Below are 22,064 nucleotides of genomic sequence, written 5' to 3'. Positions count from 1 at the left end.
TAGATTGGTATTGAATACTTTATGAAGCCCTATTTTTAGGCGAGTGATTCAACAAACAAATGTGCCTGAAGTATAAAGGAAACCTTTCTTCCTTCAATCTTATCTCATTGTACTGGTATCCAGGACTATAATACAGCTGTATACATGATATACTCTGGCCTTTCGTTTGAGAAAGACATCTTCATCTTACTTGTAAATACAGAGTATTAAGAATACATTGCAACAACCAGAAAATTGATCTGCACTGAATGACTTAATTAAAATGATACATTTTAAATTGTCCTGGTGCTGCATCAGTTTATACCAGTCCAACTACCTTTGGTATTGAGTTATTGTGAACTGTGTAAAGGACAGTTCTACAGTATACTGCAACCAGCATTATGTATTCCTAATTTATACTACTTTTGACGCTGTAGAACTTTTCAGGATTGGAAAATCCCAACGTAACAACTCTATAAGATGATAGCTATTTGGATTATTTCACTCATAAATAGCAAAAAACCTTCAAGAGCTCAGGCCACTGTACCTGTTTCTACACCCACACTCAATGACCCTTACCAGTAGCCCACTGGATATGCCCCAGTTCAGCCAGCCTTGCTTACCTGCACGTGGGCAAACAGAACCCTATTAGTATTTGCTTTCCTCTGCTGCCAGACTAGATGAGCAAAGCAGTCACTTCAGACCTACTATTTAGGAATCTACACTAATAAAACAATAAGGAAAAGACAGTCACTGAGAAAAAGCCTGGTTTTAGTTTGGAGATTTTAGCTGATTATTAAAGAGCACAAAATATGAATCTCTTGGGAGTATTGTGGACCACTGTGCTGTTAACTGATCAGAAATTGTAACTTTAGTTTTGATATCCTTCCTACCAATGTCCACGGTGCAGGTAAAAATTAAGAGTTCATTGAGCTGCACTGCATCCCCTATTTAGGAGATCTAACCGTGCCATTACAGTTATCCAAGCAATGGCTGACCTGGAAAGGAGCACGATTCTTTAGCATTCCTTCTTAGTGCATGTACAGTACCAAAACCCTGAAACTTTCTCAAAGTATGCCTGCCTTTTAACATGTCTATCTGTGCAACTCCCAGAGTTGTGAGCAACTGGGGTTTTCACTTCCAGTGAAAGAACAGAGCAAGTACATTCCTTCAAGAACTCCTCTGTGTACACATGTGCATGTGTACAAACACAGAGCATCCATGAAAGGCTTTTGACAAATAGCAAAATTCAGCTACATGACAGTCCAAAAAGATGGCAGGAAACAAAAGGATTTTCTTTTTAAGCCTCAGCTCTGTCTCTAAGAATTTAATAAATACAACAGCCACCCGATATAGCCCATAGAAGAATACAAGAGCACCACAATGCTCTTTCAGGCCTTTCACCACATCAATTTTTTTCTTTACAAGGGAAATAGGTCAGAACTGTGTGCATGTGACACAGGCCTACTCTACTGTCAAAATAATGCAGGCACTCAAGATTTTAAAAAAATTAAGACTAATATTTGGTATGCAATTTAAATCAACAGTTACTCTGTAGATAAGAATCATGTCACCATTATCAAAACCTTTGGTAGGGAATATTATGAAAGAGAGTATTACTAACCTATATGTTAATAAGTGAAGAAATGTTATTACATCCACTTTGTCACTTTAGGGGAACTTATATAATGAAAAGAGGAACTTGTATAATATACAACGTCCATCTTGAGCAACCTACCAATCTAAGAAAAGCAAACCTGGACTCAGATGTTTTCTGTCTCTCTCTTTTGTTTTTTTCCAATGGCTAAAAGCCATTCATACATTTACTTTTCAGTGGTCTTGTCTCAATCTGCAGGCATAAAGCTTTAACAATCTTACCCAAAATGCTTATTTTGTTATTCTCTGAAACAAGACAGCAAGTAAAGCATTTCACAGCAGAGAACTGCAAAGCAAGGTTCCTAGCTAAGGATTTTGAAGGACCATGTTTCCTATAATATAAAGAGAAATTACAGTTGAACTCTTTTGCCTGAAAAACTTTTCTTCGGTTCATTTTCTTCTTTCTCCACCACACAGTGATGATGCATCGTCACTATGTATCAGTTCTGCAACTGGGAAGGCTACTTCTTCTGGGTCCCCTTTAAGTTTTGTTTGAATAGGAATTTCTGCCTCCTCCAAACCCCATGTTGCCATAAGAAAGGCACAATTCTTAAACTATTCTGATTTCATTGATGTAATGCTTTTCCATAATTTAGTATTCTGGAACAAACATGAGCAAATCTTAATTCTCTGCGGCCTGAGGTCTCTTTCATGGTTTTAACACCGAAATTTTTCTGTATCATCATTCGGTTAGCTCTCTAAGAGCCTATCAAACTCTAGAGGAGTCTATCAGGGAAAGTTAGCATGACTGCTAGTCAAGAAAAAAAATGACTGCAAAATGTGGAAGAAAAAAAAGCAATCCGTGCCTACAGGAGAGAATTCAGACCTTTCAAGACCAACTGCCACAACAGAAGAAGACATTAATATAGAAAAATCCACTTTCTCACAGTGGGATTGCTTTCCCTAACATAACACACAGATTCATTAGGAAATGACCACTGCAGACATTTACATTTGTCCAAAAAAGTGATAAGGAACTTAAAACTAACATAAACTTAAAATTCTAATAGCAGCACAATGATTATTATAGAATGATGTAGCTATAAATATTTTAAAGTTTCAGACCAAAGTTAAAACTACTTCAAAAGGAGATCAGAGCACATGAATTAACCAGTAACAAACTACTTTCCATTCTCATGATTTAGAGCTTCCAAAATTCTGAAATTATTAAATATAGTTTCATAATGGTTTTATAATGAAGATCATATGAATTTCAGGAAAAAATTGATACAGAATGTTCTTAAGGTATCTAACAAACAAATGCAGAAAATAAATAGGTAGTAACTATTTGTAAGTGTTCAGTTCTCTTGACAGCTTTGCTCTATGTTATTGACTTACCGGTTACTAAGGAAATACAAATTTGTGGAAACAGAAATGTTAATTTTACAAGAAAAGAGTATTTAAATTTAACTATTTCACAACCTGAATGTAAAAACTCAATTAGATTTTAGATAAGCAGTTTAAAAAGGAAAAAGTCAGACTGCAAAAAATATGGTGAAAGGCTCCAAGCTGCTGGCATTGCAATTACTGGATGAGCCCCAGATCTCCATTAACTGTGCACTGCGATATCGAAAATCAAGCAATAAATGGTAAAAATGAAAATCACCCTCCCGTATCTAAAATGCAGAGGTCTTCATAAACTATATAAACCTCCTTTGTATTAGGCACCTTAAGTTCAGGACATGGCAATATTTAAATAATTTGAATAATTCAGACCGAGTTTCTGTGCAAGAGAATGTCAGAAACATAGTAGGACTGCAAATTAAACCTGTAAATTATGCTTTTATGCCAAAGGAATAAGTCACATGACTATGCTATTTTTAGATACATAGATTTTTTTTTTTCTCCAAGTGCTATTTTTTAAATTGTTTACTGAATTATGTATCCCTACTCAGCAATTTCCCTAATGAAAATACTCTTAAGATATTAAAAATATATGGTAACATAAAAATCAGCTATTCAGACACCTTAATGCAAACTCTACAGCCTTATCTGGCATATATATAATAGTGTTTGAGAGCTCGGGCTGCCTCTCTGAAATCCGGTATGCTACAAACCTGTACAATATGATAGATGAATTGCTGGCATTAGTAGATTATTACTTACTGTCTTTCAGTGATACACTAATTGAGTGTGTAAGTATTTGGAGAATTTGGCCCTGCGGTTTTATTTAAGAGACAGACAATTCTGTTTTCTAAAAAAGGACTCAAAAAGTTCGAGGATATTTTAAAAAAATAAAACGTGGGTGATTTTAATCCTTTTAAATGCTTCCACTCCATGAAAATTATGACAAATATTTCTTTCTTGATACACAAGAAGTCCATGAATTGTAAGTTTAATAATTTTTAAATGAATCTCTATGAAGATTTGTATACATGACCTTTCCATCTACAGCTTTTTATTCCACTTACACTGGTCTGAGTCAGCTGTTTTGTGAATATACCATCTGATTGAAAAATAGTCTTTCTCCCCCTCATATTAAAACAACACATTTGGTTTGTTATTTAAGATCGATTAAGTAAGTAATGCACACACAAAGTACTTTTAAATATACTAATTAACGGTAGGGCACAGGAGATATATATATATATATATATAAAAAAAAAAAGTCTGACCTTTTTCCACATTAAGCATTAGATTGAAGGTGGATATGTTCATCTTGTTCATTCCAAGCTGAAAAATAAATAATCAGTTGAAAGAGAAGATAAGCAATAGTAAGCGATGCAGTCCAGACAGGATGTTAAGATTTCAATATGAAATGATTCTTAATTATTTCTTCATATTTATAAACACTTAATCAGAGAGGTTTCCTAGAATATTATTGCTCCTTTGAAATTCTGAAATAACTGTTTCCACACCATATTTTGTACACACTTCATTTCCATAAAACATCATGAGCACAGGAAAAAATTTCTAATATTTAAGAAAAAAATAATGTACAACTTCTTTTTAAAAAAATCTACTCTACTAAATTTTGATCTGTATTCTGGCAACAAAGATGTTAAAAGTTTTCAACTGTACACACACCACTAGTTTCAAATAAGATTTTGTGCTTCATGAGTGAAAACCTTTCCTGGCTGGCTGTTCCACCTCCTTCACTCGGAGATTTAAGAAAGCCAAGGTATTTTTAGCCTATTAAAATGAGCAAAGTATCTAAACATTAGTATCTGTGTATTTTTGGGTTGAATTTTTATGTAACAATTATCAGATGTATTCACACTGACACCTTAATAAGGACAAATTTCTTTGTCCAGTAAACTGTGAAAACTGCAGTCTGGCCCCTAGAAAATGAAACATTTGGGGTTTTTTGATAATAAAAAAGCATTCTGTTCTCTACTTCAGTACAGGGGTTGTGAAACTCTCCTTGGAGGTGTTTTGCCATCCAAACACAACATCATTAGGTTTAATGTAGAGCAAGATGGTACCTGGTAACGATGCTCAACTCTATCCTGCCAGGTATCCATGGCTTTGCTCACTTGATGCACTATAAAATGTGATATTACTGCATATGCAATAGACTGCACATATGCTAAGCCGGACAAAAAAAGTTTGATTCTTTTCGGAAGAAACTAAACAAAAGGGTGAGTCACAGTCAAGCTTGACAAGTATAAGATAATTCCACCAGCTCATCAAAGCAGAGAAAAGAAAAATGAGAGTTAAAGGACCACAGGCACCCAGAAATTAAAACCATGTGTCTCTTTAAGGATGCAGTACATCCAAGAGTTCAATAACAAAGCTCCAAAAAAAGATAAGAACCTAAAACCCACACTACTTCATCCCAATCGAAGGACTATGTGTTGTGCCAGATACTAACTTAAAACGTAAACCAGTTCTTTATTCTCTGAATAGGCTTGAAAAATGTCTCTGGAAATGCAGACAGTAGGGACACAACAGATTTTTAGCATGTTCTGGCACTACACTCCAAAAAGTGAGCTATTGGAAAAAATGCAGGCAAAGAACCATTTAGTCAGCTCTTCATCCCAACTTATTTAAAGCTTAATCAAAAGAAATTCATTTAGCAACACAAATATATTCTGCCACATACCACCCCCCCCACCCCCCCTAAACAAAGCCATTAGTGTAATGAACAAATGCCATAAACTCTTGGCAGAAAAATCTAAGAACTATGAATTCAAGCTTACAGACAGGTACGATAGCTCCCCACATTTGTTTTGCATATATTTATTTCTTATGTTACCTTTCAGCCTACCATCTCGATGGAAATCTGAATTCAAGGAATTTAGTGGCAAACTTCCAAAGCTGCTGAACCTGAATATCACTCCATTTTAAATAAGAGCTTTTCAAAGCATTTTATTTAAGAAAAAATGTCTTTTCGTTCATTTTTTTTTGTAATGAAAACTGCCACACATAAAAACTCTTTTATAAAAATACCACATACCTTAACCTGAAGTATATTATCAGTAATAGAAAAAGTTTGCAGGGAAACAAAACAAAGCTAATCCCACAATTAAGTTGACAGAATTACAGAAACCGAGGCGCTGAAGAGGGATCACAGGAGAGCAATCTGCTCAGCCCACTGCCAGTGGTGGAAGGTCAAAATTACCAAGATCCGTCTCTGAAAGCTGCTTGATGCATTTTTTTTTTCACATTTCCTATCACAGATTTCATGACAGTTATAGGTAAAATATCCCAGTTTTTCATCCATATTTGCAGTCAGTTATGAGGTAAAACAAAAAAGCTTGGACTGTTTCCCTTTACATCTATCCTAGATTATCCTTTGTGCAAATTGAATTTATTATTTTTTTTTTAAATCTACAGAGCAACTGCCACCATTGCTTTTATAAAAACCTCTTATCTTTTTAAAGCCTTATGCCCATCCTACAGTGTTCTCTTTTTTCCTAGAATAAACAAACCCAATCCTTTCAGCTGTTCTTTAACAGTCCTGCTTTCTAAATCTGTCACTAGCTTGCTGCTCTGCTTTGCCGCCTTCTGGCTAATACAAATTTTTTTAAAGGGCAGTGGCCAGTACCACAAAACACAAAACATTCTACCTAAAGGTCTCACTGACAGTGAACATATACTGAGTCTCGTGTCAGACACTGCAAAAATCTCCAGTGCTCTAGGAATGAACATTTGTGATTCCCCCCCCCCGCCCCCCCCCCCCCCCCGCCAAGCTCTCCAATTGTCTTCCTCTTACAGAGGGAACATGCAAAGGAAACTCAGAAGTTTCTGAAAACGTTCTCATTTTTAATGCATTTCCTCAAGCAAAACATGAGTACAGAAAGTAAGAGATGTTTTTCAGGAGCAAAGAGATACTTATGGAAGAAGAAGCTCAAGAAGAGAAGGTTTAGGGGAGATCTTACTGCTGTTTTGAACCAGCTAACATGTGGTGAAGGAGAAGATTGAGCCAGAATCTGCTCTGTTGTCCACAGTTAGAAGAACGAGCAGCAGAAACATGTGCAATGTGGAAACTTTTGAATACATATTAGGAAAATTAAGGCTCTGGGGGACATCTTCTCAATGTGTATGAATACCTGAAAGAAGGGTGCAAGAAGATGGGGCCGGGCTCTTTTCAGTGGATCCAGTAATAGGAAAAGGCTGCCCAGAGAGGTTATGGAGTCTCCTTCTCTGGAGACGTTCAAAACCCACCTGGATGCGGCTCTGCACCCTGCTCTAGGAGAGCCTGCTTTAGCTGGGGGCTGCACTAGGCGATCTCCAGAGGTGCCTCCCCACCCCGGCCATTCTGGGATTCTGCGACAGCAGGTAGCAGGCACAGATGGAAACAGGAGGTTTCATCAGAGCATCAGGAAATACTTTTTTTACTGTGAGGGTGACAGAGCACTGGCATGGGTTGCCCAGAGAGGTGGTGGAGTCTCCATCTGCAGATGTATTCAAACACTGTCTGGACGTGATCCTGGACAACCTGCTCTAGGTGACCTCGCTTGACCAGAGGGGTTGAACAAGTTGACCTCCAGAGGCTCCTTCCAACCTCAGCTGTTCCGTGTGATCTCTAGATGCCCCTTGCAACCAGTATCTTTCTATGGTTACACGATAATTCTGTCTCATGACATCCCCAGCTACTGGTTTTGATAACTTCAACGTGAAACATTACACAGTGCTTCAGAAATACAAGCGTATACATCTTTTCACCCAACATTATGGATAAAAGAATCCCTTCTCTTACACACTCAGCAATTCACTTATCTCACAATCCAGTTTTTCTTACAGACACTTGTCTTAGAACCTGTTCACGTTGCAGGTTCACCAAATTAAATTACAACATGAGAATAACATACATCCTCCTTCGAATGCCATCAAATCTGAAAGCCTGCTTTTTAGAATTTAGAATATTAAGTATGGAAGCCAGAAAAGCAAATGATTTTAAATATAGCTATGTTAGGTTCCATAGGAACAATTTACAAATGCAAAAGAAACCCCCCCCAAATATTTCCCAAATTTGCATAAAATCCTACCAAAGAAGACTACTCTTCTGTTAGCTCTCTCTACTGAAAGGGACAGCTCTCCAAAAAACAGAGATTCAAAAGGAGTTGCAAACATCAAGTATTCTGTGGGAATACCGTATCTATTGGTTCAGAGGTTATCAGACAGAATTCTGTATTTTCTCTGAAGAAGTGCTGATAAGAATAAAAATGTTTAAACCCCTTATTTTGATGCAACAAATATAGTAGAGATACTACATTGACTCATTAAGATGTCCAAACAATCGACTGCAGATCAACATAATTTTATTTAAAAATAAACCCACACACATTTCTTCAACTGGGGCACTTCAGATTAGGGATCTCTTCAGTCTTTTCTGGAGGGATTTAAAAAAGCTTTGGAGAAATCTTAAAGCTATGGAATTAGCCTGGTATTTATAGCTCAGTTTCCTAGCATGTTGTTTGAGCTTCCTAGGACATTCTTTTTCTCTATCTGCTGGTTGTTGACATGGTATAACCTTATGAAAACATGTAAGAATAAAAGCATTTCATTTTATATTTTACTGTAAAGTTCTGGCTTCATCTCAGGACAAGGCAGCTATACTTTCCTACTACAATATAATCTAGGTCAAGAATGGTGCTGCATATTTTCTGAAACAGATAACTGGAGTTCTATTGTTTAATTATGTCAAAATATATTACTACCAACTATGACTAATACTCCATATGAATCACACTGTCACAAACCGGTAATTTTCTTACCGTTAAAATACTGTGCTTCATATGCTGTTTCAATACAATCTGTTAAATCTAGGTCAAGAGTGTTTTTTTCTTCTTTGTTCTGTTATCAAAAAGGTCCACGTATGGGTGCACTGTCTATCGTGTACAAAGATATGAATTGCTAAATTGTTTACTTTTCTACTTCAGCACCATTAAATGTTGGAAGATGTCTGCGGTTCTTCTGTTTAATTTTTTTCAGTATTGGCTCAAATCTTTTGTATTACGCTACTTGAAATACATCTTCTAACAAACTTTACTACCACAGCATAAAACTATCAAAAAATAAAAAGTTTCTCAGCTTAATAAATGCACCGATTTATTTTGAATACTTACCTACATTACTTCTCATGGTCTTGCTTCTAGTTACCTTGGGGATCTTTAGGCTTCTTAAAATTCTTGATGCGCTTTCAGCTTTGCTTTAGACAGTCTCCTGTTTGGATCTCGGTAATGGGCTATGTCCATTGAGGCTGGCTCCTTGTCTTACTACACCCCTCATCTGAGGAACTCTTGCACCCCACGTTACATCTGTTGAGACAGTTGCATTATTTCAATTAAAGAATGAACCACGTTTTTATTTCACTTGATTGCTTCGTAAGCCCTTATTCAATTACTTTGTAGTATAAACTTATAAACCGTAATAATATTTGCTTTTAAAGAAGGGTAGGATGGCTCTGACTGGAACTGATAAGAAATGTACCTTTTACTACATTATGGTAGTTCACTGTCCAGAAGAGAGAGTAATTTCTGTAAAAATGAGTAGATGAGTTTTTATGATAGAACTAGTATGCATACATAAAAGGTCACTTCTTCAGACAACTTGAGTTGTACTGATGCATGCTAAAAACCTTTGACTACAGAGGCAAAATTCTAGGCTTTGCAGTTACACTACTGCAAATGGCCTTGGTTATGTAAAAGTTTCCACCAGCACTGCTGATGAGCTATTAAATGTGTCTTTTGCACAGGTACACGGAACCGGTGAACCCCCAGCTGAAACAGAACCTGGGTTATTCCATAACATCTGCCTGTTACTGAGCCATTTCTTTCCGAATCATCAGCTAAATGTTCCTGCAGCCCTCCACTGGCTGAGTTAGTTAAGCTTTGATTACGCCCATTTCAATTTCTCTGACACTGAAAGGAGTTAGCAGTCTTTGCACGACTTTAAGTCAGTTAATCAGTTCTTTTACAGGTAAAATGGATTGGATCCCATTACGTTAAAGGCATATCCAAAAGAGTTAACTGTAAGACTTTAAAACAAAAAAATTGCAGATAGGCCACACAAATAGGGTATAAGCACATCAGCCACGTAAAGTACATTAGCTACAAACACCAAATACAGCATTTACTATGATTATTAAAATATCTTACTTAAGTTTGTAAGCAAAACCTTTTTGCTCTCTTAGTGATGACCTGCCATTTGGCTTTCATTAACTTTATTAGTAACACTAATTAACTGAGTTGATCAGCATCTTCCCAATTTAAGGGCAAAATCTGGGCACAGCATTTTGTAAAAATGTGTACGAAAGAGTCCTGGTTGTTTGGGACTGCATTTACCAACCCCATAGAGCTTTTCGTTACCGGTTTTTTCATATGCAAACTACTTAGAAGAAAAATTAACTTGCCTAAATTCTTCTCCAACCAATACCACTCTGAAAATCATGCCCCCATAAAATTAGGAATACATGTTCAGATTTTCTTAAAGACTGGAGCACCGGAAAGCTTCCATGTTTAAACACCATACATTTAATGCTTCTGAATGTTACAGGACTTACCTGTTCTTAATACTGCATGTTTTTATGTACCTAGATTAATAACAAGGTACATCCAGCTCATAGATATTATTAAGATGATTAAAATAAAACCAAAATAGAACACATGTAGCAACAAAATCAATATTATTACTATTGGTAAAATAAAACCTCTTCCCAGTAGTTGAAAGGGTTAAACAACTTTGTTGAACAGCCCAAATCCTAAGTTTATAAATACAAGGAGCCATAGGGCTCTAAATACTGAATTTATATGACTAGAAAAAAAACACTTGCATTTTAGCAAGTGGAGAAATGGAGCATTCAGTGGACAGAGCTGCAGGAAAGGTTATGTCCTGACAAAGTCAGACAGACTGTGAAAGGAAAACAATAAAAATCTCGTAAGAGTTTGAGACACACTGAACTTTCTCCTGTGAAGTGTCCACAGGGCCCACAAGGTTAGGCTCTTACCAATGAGCTTTAGCTACTAGCTTCAGCTTATTGAGCAACTGAATGCCAATGTTCTCTAAATTACTCCAGAAATTCCAAATCTTAAAATCCAACATATAAATGGTGTAATTTAAATACAAGAATTTCTTCTTCCATTGTAGGAATGACAGAAATTCTTAAATTCTTTCCACTGTATATAAGCTGCATGAAATGATTCAAGGAATGAACATTTTTACGCAGGTTATTCATAAAATTAGAGATAAAGAAGTATCCATGGTTTCACAACACAGCTTATTTTTACAGTAACAAAACAAATAGATGGTATAACGTGCCACTAAAGAATCTGCATACAAATATATTTCAGATAGTAATTTAACTATGGATATTATATTCTTCATATAAAATTATTTATTAATGTTTAAGCACATTGAAAGGTATTGGTAAGAGACATTTTTATGAAGAACTTCCCTTGTGCATATAATGCTAAACACAGCTAACACTGTAAAACTAATTTACTGGAAACCATTTCAATAGATGGATGAAATAGCCCAAGAATGAAACCTAAGTCATACTAAGGCTTAAAATAACTAGGTCATGTGGACAGTACCAAGGACTGAAGTAGCATCAGTAAAAGAAGCTCCTAATAAAGGCCTCGAGAAATCTATAAGAAAGCATTATTAAAATGAATTCAAACAAAGAACCTGATTTTTTTGAACTTATCTAAATAAAATAGCAATAATAAGTTAATGATAAAAAATGTCCATACTGAGCATACGGAAATGGAAACATGTAAGCAAAGCTGTAATTAAAGTCTCTGCTGAAAAAACAGATACTGCCTTAATGATGCATATGCCACTTACAAACTTACTAGCATCAAAATACTAGTACCACAGAGATCGATGACCAGCTACAGAACAGAGTTTTACAAACACTAAGCATAGACTACCGGTAATAATCAAAAGGCTCCTATATGGTGAGCCAAGAGAATTTTTGTGGCTAATTCAATAGGCTCTGCACTGCTTTTCCCCTCCTGAAACTCTTGTTCTCATTCTCTTTTTAACCAGCCTTCCTATCTTTCTTTGCCCATTAGAAACTACCAGGTTTTGTGAAAAGGAATTAAAAATAAGTGTCTGTAAAAAAACCTGCAACATATTTTTTTTTTCAACTAAAAACCCGACACTTGACATTGAAAAAAAAGCACTTAAATTTCTGAAGTTGGCTATTTAATCTAAGAAGGTGATTGTCACGGACTGCCCTGTTATTAAACAGCACTGCGCTGTGTGGGAAATGACCAGTTTATCATTCAGAGGTAAGTACAGGACTTAACACAGTTACTACAGCGTGTTTATTTGTCGATCACGTACACATCCGTAACGATCAACTTCCCAATGAGTTCTCACCAAGTTGCAGGAATCTACTGGTGAATGCGATGCTGGGGAAGAGACATCTGTTTTTCCAGTGCATGTACTGCCTCATTTGCTTTGTGAGCTTTCTATTTACATAACAAGTCTGTGCTAACGGATTAAAAAATCCTGTCCCCATCTAATCTCTTAAGATACATACAATATTCTTACAACTATAGTATCTGATGTATCTAAAATTAAAGATACTCTACTTTTCGTAAGAAAAAATGAAAAATACCAAAAAATGACCTTCCAGTAACAGGAAAAAAACTCGGTAACTTTTCAACCGTGTTGAAAAGTAAGTCTACAAGTAAGTAGAGAAAGAGAATGGCAGTCAGCCAGCTTTCCTTTTTCTTCAGGTAGGTTTTAAATATATTTCTTCTAAACAAATCAACTTGGTTATTGGCTGTTTCTTAGGTTATTCTTCTCATTTACCCTGTAGCATAACTGAAAAACACTCCAGAAGAGTTAATTCCAAAACAGAGCCATGGGCACCGTCCTGGAAAATATTGGAAAAAACTTAAGAGACCTGTTTATAAGCATGCGGTCTGACTTTGCCTTATTTTATTTTCAAGAATTGCTATTTTTATTTTGTTAAGTGGAAAAGTCACACAAAATCATATTTAGTAATTGCATCATCTTGCATAATACTGAAAATAAATGCGGTATCATTAATTTCTAGTGGTGGCACTACATTACCACCAGATTAAACAACACTGCCTATAACACCAGCCTACTAAAAGCCCACCATTATTTTCTGACGCATCAAATAAAACAGAAGAAACAATCTTAAAATTTGAAATCACTGTGTTTACAATCCATATATATGCGACAGGAAGAGTGGCGAAGTGAGAACTCACCTACCTCAAATCAGGAAGGCTGGTGGAGGTAATCCACCAGGTATTGGTGGGTCTCTGAATTTTTGGGAAGAATTAAGTGCTGTTTCTTCAAGTCTTTCTGTTTCTTTGCCCGTTTTCTTGTGATAAAGCCTCTTCTCCCTGCAATAAAACACATGTTGCACTAAAACAAGATCTGCAGAAGGACAGGGTACCAATACCCGCGCTTCACGCAGACCGCACGGGTTCTTTAACAGACTGCTGCACTGCACTGAAACGGCAGGCGCGTTCAGAAAAGCAAACAGTGAACAAAACCGGGGAGTTTACCCAGGCGCTCTCAGTAGTCAGCGAAAAAAGGTAGAGTCCAAAGTGTAATTTAAAATAATCTAAGCTGATCCTAACCACAGCTATATTCGGAACTGCCCTCTAGAAGGATCTCTCCTTCTTTGTTGACCGTAAACGCAAAATCAGAGGGACACCGTACTGACAAGGGCAGGCTCCAGCTCCGGCCATACCCTCCACTGCTTTACACTTTTACAGAATTTAAGGCTACAGAAATAGAGCCCACTCAGCTGGAAAATGGCTAAAAACATTTTTTTAATGAGATATTCTTGAGAAGATCTCACAATAAAACTTCAGAGATCTAAAATAGTCAGAAAGATGCCCAGTTCTGCTTAAATATATAACTAATTTATATACAAACCTCCCTCTATATATACACTCGCACACATACACATATACATTAACATAAAAAACCAAAGCAGCTTAGATAGCATTAAAAGTAGATTTTAGACTTGCAGGCATCTTTCCCTAAAATGCCTTGCAGATTTTCCCCCTAAAAGAGGCACAGCTAGAACTAATTCTGTGACTTGAACATGTGATGGAGAATCATGAGCTCAGCCTAAACAGAACCTGTTATTTCATTTTATTTGTATAACCTGCACAAAACAGTTGGTGAAAATATCTTTGCATGATTACACTAGGGATCACAGGGTTTTCAGGTTTCTCCAGCGTAGACCTGGAAGCTCGATCAATCCAGAAGACCTGGCTGAAATGAGGGCCCTGCTAGCTCCTCAGCAGAAAGCTTGAAAACTATGGGGACACCAGAGGTTTTCCTTGCTTCTTCATTTTCCCGGAACTTGGGACTGTTCTTCAGGAGGAAATCCCCAAGGTGTAGCCCCTTACTCATGACAGAGTGCAGAACTCAACCCTCAGCTAAAGGGCTCCTCCTGCTCCAGGCCAGGTGGTGCAAATGGATGCTGCTCCCTCTCCTCTGCACAAGCTAACACTGGTCCAGTGAATCAGATAAGGGAGCCGATTTGTGTTATTTCTGCTGGATTAGTCTTAACCTAGATCAGTTCCCTAATCTCTGTGCCTGGAGGAATGCTTGTGCCGGACTAGATGCTTAGGAAGGAGTGGCATGTGTACAGGAACGAGTAACTTGAAGTGGAAAGAGCAGCAGTGAATTTGGCTTATGCCAGTCCAAAGTGCTTGGAGAAATTCAGTATGTTTGTTCATTTATTTTATTTTAGAGTACTGCAGTATTGAAAATACCTTCTCACCTCCTGTTTTCATAGGAGGCCCTCAGCATACTTCATTGTTTAAATAAAAGTAGTATTTAGCTGCCTACATATTCAAAATGTACGATCCTAATTCTAAATCAACTGCTATAGTACCAAAGAGCAGGTAGGCCTGTCTCAAAAAATCTGTTCTGAGGACCTGACTAAAGTCGTCATGAAACTGTTGGAAATAATAATCTTGCTTCCTTACTGATTAGAATTCACATCTATTAGCTGATTATTTGCTAGACAGGGTATCTAGAGAAAATGAAGTTAGAACCTAACAGATGGCATAAGAAAAAAAGAAGCACATATCCTACCTTCCAAGACTACCTTTGCATGAACATATGGCCTTTTCCAAGGGTACTGTTCTTTTTGTATGACAACAAGTTGGCCATATTAATATAACTTCAAAAATGCATTTTAACTGCCTAACAACACAATATACCAAGTGAAAAATATGAAAGCTAGGAGAAATAGAGTAATAACAGGCAGGTCTTTCAGAGAAGCTAATTCAAAAATTAGCTATAGCTGTAAGGCTAACATACTAACACATTTGTTTTACGTGTGTGATATATAGCTATAAGGCTAACATACTAACATATTTGTTTTACGTATGTGATATATAGCTATAAGGCTAACATACTAACATTTTTCACAGATTTGGCAACGGTGTCATTTCAGTCGATGTAGCTTTGAACAGAGAAGATGTAAGAAAGAATAATATTTTTTTTTGTCTCCAGTTACAAGTGGGAAAAAAAGAAATGGAGTTTTAATTTGCAAGAGGAGAAGATCAGAGACGTCAGTTTAGTCAATAGTCTCAATGCTATAAATCCTGCATATCTGATACTTTCATAAAGAAAGTGGCAAGTACTAATAATATATCTCACAACCATGAAAAGACTTTTATTTTATAAAAAGCCTTGGTTTTGACAGGAAAGGTGCATGCTACTATTCAGAAACAGCATACATGCAATCTTCACCTGGCAATTTAAAAACCCAAGGAAAACAATCAAATTGACAAATAGATCAGTTTCCAACTATGAAGAAAATCACTCCCATGTACAAACCTGGGTAATAAAGAGGTAAGCACAGTGCAGGCCCATGTACCACAGCACTCGTCTCACCTAAGTGCTGGTTGCTATGGCAAGCATTTGCCTGTATTTTGTACATTAAACAGTAATATGTTTTCTGCTTCCTTGTTCTTGATATTTTGATGAAGTTAATACTCAAGATTTGGACCCGTGAGTTATGGAAACGAAAGGTTCTCTCAAATAATCATGCATTCCAATTTATTTTGGTTTTGTGAAAACATCTTAGAATTAAAAATTAATGAATAATTTAAAAATCATTTTCATTCATCTGTAACAGCGTTTTAAAAACTTGTGATTTATTTCCATTAGCTACTTTGCATACCTGTTGTACATGCATTTCTATTTTCTAGCTCACAATGGAAATGTAATCTACTTTTCTCCTTCACTGATCTTTAATTTAATATAGAGATAACAGTGAAGCTGATGAGAACTGAGATGATAAACAAATAATTTTGGTTCTGTATAATATGAATTTGTCTTTTCCCCTCCTTATTTTTCCTAAACAAATGTTGTTAGAGGTATGAAAGAATGAATTAATAAAACCCCCCTTATTTAGTCATTACTACTGTAAACTAAGAAAGAACTGAATTTCTTTCTGTAGTTGTCTTGCCCTGAAACACAGTGGTATTTCAGAAGGTGCGTAAAAGCCCGCTATCGGGACAAAAGCCAACCTAAAAGGGAGAGGACAATGGTAATCCCTTTTCTTCTTGATTTCTATGGCTAACATAAAGCCTTAACATACAAAATATAAATACCCTGAAGTGAACACATTTGATCAAATAACCCCAAGAGGAGACAGAAACAATCTTTCCACCAACCAAATGCAAACTCAGCTACCACCCACTGAAGAAAGATCCATGACAGAACTTGGTAATAGTCAAACATTTAATTTATTTTTTTAAAGTATTTTCCTTTTGATAGGAATGCTGTTGTTTCCACCATCACCAAGTGCACACAGTCCCCCCATTTCCCCCCATATGAAAATATTGTACACAGCTTCATTTGTCTGTTGCATTGTATCTTGACATTGGAAACTAACAGAGACTTTGACAGTGGGGTCAGTCATCCTGAATTATGACTTTTAACTGCTCCTGTACTTTGTAATATATACTACTTGAAGAAACAGAATCTCAAAAGCATATTTACAAATTGCTTCAAGGTCAGTAACAAGTGTTATGTGCATTCTATTAGCATCCATGTAAACAGACACAGGCGAGGCACAACTTTTATCCTGAAGACAGCTCAACCACACTTTCCTCCTGCCCCTCCAGCTGCTCCTGTGTTTCCACACTGTGTTGGAACACTTCCTTCACAGGCAAGAGGTAACTCAACCCACCAATTTCTATAATTGGATTCAGATTATTTTATAGAAATATATTTATGTTGACACCAAGATTTTATGCTTTTCCATTCCTTTAAGAACATGGTATAAGCAGCCAAAGCACTGCACAAATGCTTGAATAAATATACCAACAGCATAAGGAGCAGAAGAAAAGCATACCTGGGCTTTAAGATGAATCGCTTATGCCAAGCCTCCAACTCATTAGGAAAGAAGAAATTTAATGCAGCAAGCACACTAACAGTTTATAATTTTGCCTCATGATACTTTATCATCACATAATAAAGTGTCTTCTTTTAGACATGACATTATACCATTGTTTAAAATTAAATCTTCCAAAAAGAAAATAACATAAACTTTTCTAAACAGTGTTATTCCTTATTTAAAAATTCTTGGCACAATTTTCCATAACTGGCACATCTCGATTATTTTCAACTCTCATGCAGGCCAAATGCTGCCATGGCAGTTGACAGGGGGACGACTCAACAACTGGCATCCAGCACAGACTTCTTCCATCAATTTAATTCTGGTCTGGACTCAGGCTACAACCAATGCTGGTGGCAGAGAAATCTGTTTTCTCCTGTACCTGAAGTAATACGTTGTCCATCTAGAGTTCACATAGAAAGGTATCATCCCACCCAGGCACATGAACACCATCACAGATATTTTTTCCATTGTTAGTGCTCTGGTATGAGATAACTGGAAATTCTGAAGAAGCTAAGAAATTCTGGAGAATTCTTAAGAAGAAAAAAAAAAAACAAAACCGGAAAAAAAACCAAAAGAGGTTGTTGCTTCACAATCCTCTCTTAACTAAATTTTTTGAAGAGGAAGTACCTTAAGGGAGGTCAGGGACTTAAACACTACTGACTGCAGTGCCAATGGCTTTAATGCGCTGAGCTTCACTCTTTGCTTATTTAGTGACGTAAGCAACTCCATCACCGTAGCACTCACACTTTCCACATTCTCTACTTCTACGTCTCTCCGTGGCTAGAGGGTGTTAATCTTCCAGTAAAATGATACCCACCGTTACCTTACACACAGATTTCATTACTGAATATCTCAGCAGCGCTTTACAAGGTGTTAAATTTTGTCAAGCTACAGAAAAGCCTCGACAGTGTATACTACAGCAAGTATCCCGTCTGAAACTGGAAAGGCTGAGAAAGTTCAAATAAATTTACATAGCAAAGGAATTTCATTTCACTACCTAACACGTACCACGCTGCCTGCTGAAGACAGTCTCCTTCACCACTGAGGAATATTTATCATTGTGTTTCCTCTAAGCAGCTCTTTCAAAGTGACGTTGCTACTAATTAGTACTACTAATTGTCCAATTCATTCATAAAGTATCAGGACGGTATTTTAATAATCCCCTGACACAGGACTCCTAAAGCAGAATTCAGTTTCTGGAATTGTAATTCTATTCTTGCCAAGGTTAATAGATGGTTTCCCACTGAGTTTAATATAATTCACATTGGATCACTGCTAAGTCTATATTTATATAAATGCCCTACTATTTGAATCTGTTTGATAATTTTAAAAATATCCATCTTGTTCATAGATAAGAGATCAAAATTCTCTAAAATTTTAGCCTAGGATTGAAAAATTTTTCAGAAAGCTTTGATAGGTTTTATGAAGTCTGTTTTTAAGGTATTTATAAGCACCATGGTATTAAATCATCAAACATTCCTCTGATTTTTAGAAATATATATCACCTGCTGCAAGCAGTAGTAAGGCCAAACAGACATGTGAAAAATTATTAAACTGCATTAATGACAAATGTACTGAATGTCATTGGGGAAAAATGCACACATCCTCTTAAAAGGCTAATAACACTCACTTGTTTGCTGCAAGGTTTTCTGAAGCCTTATGAGTTTGTGAAAAGGCCAGAGACGAGAAAAAAATGCCTGAAACAATAGTTAATATATAAACATATCTAAGAGCTCTTGATGTCTTAATGAATTTACTAATTTAGAAGCTTTATGGTGACCTTTGGCAAGTATTGATACATATATCATGTATTGTTCTGGCCACCGCTGTGATCGTAAAAATAACTGTTCCTGCTGCAGAATCTGACAGGGCTGAATTTTTTCCTGAACTCCACTTTGAACACTGACTCACAATGAAATGCAAAAATATTAACATCTATATAATGTTTTATATAAACACATAACATGTACATTATATAACCTATGAAAATACAAAAAGCCCTAATCCAAGAATCAAATAAAAAGGCACAGAAAGCTGGCAGCAGAGGAAGACATAATTTTAATCTGATTACTAAAAAAGCAAAGATTTTGCATTTTTTTATCCAGCGAAAAGTGATTTGACAATAGCCTACGCCTAACATAGCACAGAAACATCCTAGGGTCAATGAGAAAGCCGCGCACTGAAGTGCGCACTCTGGGCTGCCCTCAGCAAGGATCCTGCAGAGCAGGGCACACCTGCCACGATCCCTGCAGCTTCCGACCCTGAGAGTGTCGTGCTGTTCAGGCCATGAAAACCATGCTCTCCAGCGCAGGATGACGGTTGGGATCGAGCTTGGTGGGTATACCTCAGTTCCTCTAGTTTGTTACTGACGTACGAGCAAAGTGCAAATCCTGCATGTCTCCCCTGCTACCTCTGGCAGAACCAGCTGTGATGCCTTCAGGGCTTTTGCTGGAAAGCTGGTTCCTGCACTCTCACCAACAACTCCTCTTGCTCCTTCATCTTTTCCTCTTCCAACCACACTTTTGCTCTTGGATCTAATTGCCCACACACATCAGGTAGACAACCCACACTTAGTACAGTCCTGAAACTTCCTCATCTTCTACTGCAGTCCTCTCCTAAACATGGTAACACATCTCACTCCAACACCAGCTGAATTCACTCATTTGCTACTCATCCTCTGGATACAGAATCATAGAACTGTTTAGGTTGGAAAAGACCTTTAAGATCACCGAGTCCAACTAGTAACCCAGCGCCGCCAAGCCCACCACTAACCCACATCGCTAAGCACCGCATCTATACATCTTCTAAATACCTCTAGGGAAGGGGACTCCACCACCTCCCTGGGCAGCCTCTTTCAATGCTTGAAAGCATCATATGTTTCATATGGTATGTTGATTATAAATACAGGATTCTCCATTTCTTTATTATCTCTGTGGAGTCTCATCAGGGGAAAACGCGTCCCAGTGTATCACCCAGTTTAAAGAAGCATAATAAGGAAAGCACACACCTTCCTCCAAGGACATTGTTGCTGGTGTTAGAGCTAATCCGAGGGAGCTGCAGATGGTGGAGAACATTACTGATGGACACGGCCATAGGTTAGTTTAAGCAAGTGACGGATATGGAAGCATTTCTAGTCATAGAAGACTTTTTCAGTTAAAAACCTAAAGATATACAAATACCTAAGCTGGTAGTTTGTTCATGTGAAGCAGGAATGAAAACAATTCTCCTAATCCACATCTGTTCCCTGCTTCTTTCCAGGCTGACACTAAGGAACTGTTCTCCTCAGAAGCCGGCTGGCCCTCTGCAGTCCCACCACCTTCCGCAGCCAGATGCAGACCCATCTCCCCACCAGCGTGAAGAACCACCTCCCCAGAGGTAAGATTTCGGCCACCGAGAGATTATTGCCAAGCAAATGACTAAGCAACACACAGTGGTCTTGCTGGCAGGCTTAGCTTGGGCCACTGGTTGGGTCTCCCAACATCACAAAAATCAGGATAACCTACGCCCAAGCCTGTTTTCTAAAGCTAGATGCCATCCCACTGCATTCAGCAAGTTGCAAGGCTGTAAGTACTCATGCCAAGAGTTTTTGGGAGGCAGCAGGCAGGGCTGCCTTGGGACCTGGGCTGCGGTGTTCTCTGCCCCACCAGGCCCTCCTCAGCTCTGGCAGCCTGTCTCACTGCAGTGGTTTGTAATTGGTAAAAAAATATAAATTAAATTGGGTGGCAATGATTGGTATTAGCTACAGCTGACATAGACAAAGCATTACATTAAACATCTCCTACAGCAAGTTGATCATAAGAATCATCTGACAGCGGTGAGTTAATTAGATTCCGATACTTAGCTTGATATCCTAACAAAGATACTCAAAGCATGTCCTCAGCAGCTGCAATACTGAAAGATTTGGTGTAAAGCTACCAGTGAGGCAGTAAGAACCTTTACTACACAGTTCTTAATCATCAAGAAAAGAGTAATTCCCAGACCATTACATAAATGGCTTCTGATACCTCTGTACTCAAACCTGGCTGTTTGATTGGTTTTAAACTTTCATTTTCAATTTGAAAATCACTGCAAATAAAACGTTTTTCATCATCCAGTTCCTGTTTTAACGCAGTATAGAACTATGCAGGCTCAAGAACAATGAGTGGACAGAGGCACGTAACTGGTTTATTGGTCTGGTTTGCACACTTTATTATGCGTAACAGAAGCGATAATTTTTCATTGATAAACTTTCACGTTGTTTTTACTCTGAGCAATTCACCAACAAGACCCAAGCTAAAAGTCAAAGCTGCCAACATCTGACAAAATGTCAGCTAGTCAAATTGCAAATGAAAAACCAGAGGAAACATTATGTCTTTAAAAACTTAGAATAATTTTTCAGAAAAAACTTGTTACACAACATCATAAATTCACTGTCCCTTGGTTTACTGAGATAAACACAAAACTAGAAAGCATTGCCTTAGCAACCCCCGCCATGAAAATATGCTCCCAGCCTCAACACTTCCACCAACCTAGATGCAATTTTTTATCCTATGCCTGCTCTATAAGCATTATTAGACAAGAAAAAGAGGGGACAGTGAAAACTAGCATTTAAAGTTGCCAAGGTGTTTGACAGTGAATC

General features: G+C 37.3%; 1 protein-coding gene across 9 annotated transcripts in view; it reads right to left on the bottom strand.

Annotated features, from left to right (window-relative positions):
* MBD5 (methyl-CpG binding domain protein 5) overlaps nucleotides 1-22,064 on the bottom strand; it is a 147,671-nt gene that overhangs the window by 52,871 nt on the left and 72,736 nt on the right. For 7 of the 9 annotated variants that reach the window (XM_056349674.1, XM_056349675.1, XM_056349676.1 and 4 more), the window contains exons 3-5: nucleotides 13,276-13,409; nucleotides 9,150-9,341; nucleotides 4,251-4,308 (exon numbers count right to left, since the gene is read on the bottom strand). The gene's annotated coding sequence lies outside the window, so the exon portion shown is untranslated. Of the gene's footprint in view, nucleotides 1-4,250; nucleotides 4,309-9,149; nucleotides 9,342-13,271; nucleotides 13,410-22,064 lie in introns of all 9 variants that reach the window. The other 2 variants (XM_056349670.1, XM_056349673.1) reach the window with 2 other exon arrangements.

This window comes from Falco biarmicus, chromosome 8 (genome assembly GCF_023638135.1).
Source record: "Falco biarmicus isolate bFalBia1 chromosome 8, bFalBia1.pri, whole genome shotgun sequence".
In the NCBI taxonomy this organism is placed as follows: Eukaryota; Metazoa; Chordata; class Aves; order Falconiformes; family Falconidae; genus Falco; species Falco biarmicus.
Note: the sequence above shows the minus strand (reverse complement) of the source record. Positions and strands in the feature narration are given on the sequence as shown.